The following is a 2,424-nucleotide window of genomic DNA, read 5'->3' on the forward strand; positions in this document are numbered from 1 at the left end:
TTGCTCCTTGTGTGGTACGGCGCGATCTAGCCGTTTTTGTTCCACTTAGCTTTGGTCAAGTGTTGCTAGGGTTTTGTAGGGGGCTTTGGTCGTGGTGGTGGTGTTTGGATGTTCTGGAGATTAGACAAGGGGGTTGTGTTCAGAGATCTAGATTAGGGGTACGATTCAGCATGATGATGTTAGGGGGTTATGTTTAGAGATTTGGATTCAGGGTATGATTTTCAGCATGATCTTGTTAGGGGGTTGTGTGTTCTGGCACTTGTCCTTGGGATTTTTTGTTTGTTTTGTTGATGATGATAGGTGCTTTGTGTAGCATGGTTGTCTCTGTGTTTTTCTGAGTTTTGCAGTAGCATTTGAAGATGACACATGTGGAATTTATTTGCATATGCTTGTGTAACTATTTACTAGTACTGTTTTTGTGCTGGATGATGTATTGACAACCCAAATATTTGATCCCACTAAGATTTATGCAACTAAAGTGAAGGTTCTTGATATTTGTGGTTCCCTCAGTTTGTTGATTTCTTAATCAGGCTGGAAAATAATTTTCCTACATTTGCACCATCCAAGAAATTGTCCCTTAAATCATCCTACCTCTCATTAATCTGGCAGCGTCGTGATGTACAGTCGATTTTTCTGCTGTAGGACTGATAGTCAATTGATATGTGCCTATGCAGATAACCGTATTTTGTAATTGATACGGAAATAGCAAATCTGTTTAACTGCTTAACTGAATGCATTCAGCTGTTGGGTCACATGTTTTATACTTGTATTGATTCCACACCTATCCTTCTCGATTAATTCATAGATGCATCCACAAAACCCTAGGCTAGCCTGGCCTAGTGAGTGGGAAAAGCAACTTTCAGGGTTCCGGCGCGTGGGGTGTGGGGAAACGAAACGAACGCGAACGGTAGGAATAGGTGGAACCAACGACCAGTGGCTACTTTTATTGTTGTTTGCTGTGAAGTTATATGCCATTTTTTTGTTAATCTGATGCTTACTACAGTGGCCACTTCTTATTGTGCCCTTTCTTTTTTCCTGAGAGTGATGTTATGAGGAATTGAATAAGTAATAGGTAATAATATTAATGCATTCCCGGGGTAAGAGTGCTTGCTGTTTTCGAGGTTGTTGAACTTGTGGCATTTTTTTATACATTGATTCATGTTAATTCACTGCTTTATAGTATTTGATTGGAGAATCACTCTTCTTTTCTGTTTTACAATAAACCATGAGTAAGATATGTTTTAACCACAGTTTGAGAATAACTTTTGTGTGCTACCTTCTTGTCATATTTTCTTAGTTGTCACACATTCTTCTGTGTTTTTAATTAGTCTTTGTTTCACCACCTTACTTTTTTTAATTACTATACATGCCTCCCTCAACTCTAAACATGCCTAGACTTTACAAATATCCTGCTGGTACTATCAAGCACAGGTTTTCTACCATCAGGTGGCATAAGGCAGTTTCTGATTTAAGTGATAATCAAAAGTCGTTTGTTTCAAAATATGAGCTCGATAATCTTCTGAATATTCATCCTCACTTAATGGTTCGCAACAAACCAGAATGCATAATCTGTTCCTAGTATAACATATGAGTACTCAAAAATATAACTAGTTTTGCATTTTATAAAATGAACATACTGTTTTCGTACTCTCAGTTGAGATAGGAATTCTGGTAGAGGTAATTTGCTCCTTGTCAGTTAGGTGGTTCTCAATTATATTGAAAAGTTCACGTGTTGACAAATTACGTGGTTTTCAAAATGCTCATGATCTGTTCCTAGTGCAACATATGAGTACTCAAAATATAATGAGTTGCAGTGCTCCTAGAACAACATATGAGTAGTTTGCAGTGCTCCTAGTTGCAATGCAAAAATTGTTCCTTCCTTTTGAACATATAATGATTTGCTGCATAATGATTTGTTCCTTCCTATGTTTATTTGCTTATTATTAACCTTTTGAACTAATACACATCTAACTTTTCTGTCCCGAACTAATAGGTTATGAATATAATATCTGAAGTTGTTGCAAAGCATGATCAAATTTGGAAGAAGCTTCATGAACAGTATGTGCAGAATATGTTTTCAGATCTCAAAGCAACTCTGATGTCTCATCAGCCAAATACAAACAGCCAAGTAAACATTCCTGGCACTTCAACCACGAATCCCATTGTTCTTCTTTCAGCACGCAGCAACATGAATAACCACAATGAACCATTAAACACCAACCATTGCCCAGTCCAGATAAAAAGTGAGCCAATTAGAAGTTCTTTATTCCAAGATCATGTAGAAGTCAGTCCTACTGCTGATCTTACCTTAAGCCACACCAACAAGGACATCCAAGTTGAAATTCCAGCTCTAGTTCCAGAACAAGTTTTAGTTCCTCAGCAAGTACAGGAAACTGAGCAAGCACCTTCAGCTGTGAACATCGT

Source organism: Triticum dicoccoides, chromosome 3B (assembly GCF_002162155.2).
Source record: "Triticum dicoccoides isolate Atlit2015 ecotype Zavitan chromosome 3B, WEW_v2.0, whole genome shotgun sequence".
NCBI lineage: Eukaryota > Viridiplantae > Streptophyta > Magnoliopsida > Poales > Poaceae > Triticum > Triticum dicoccoides.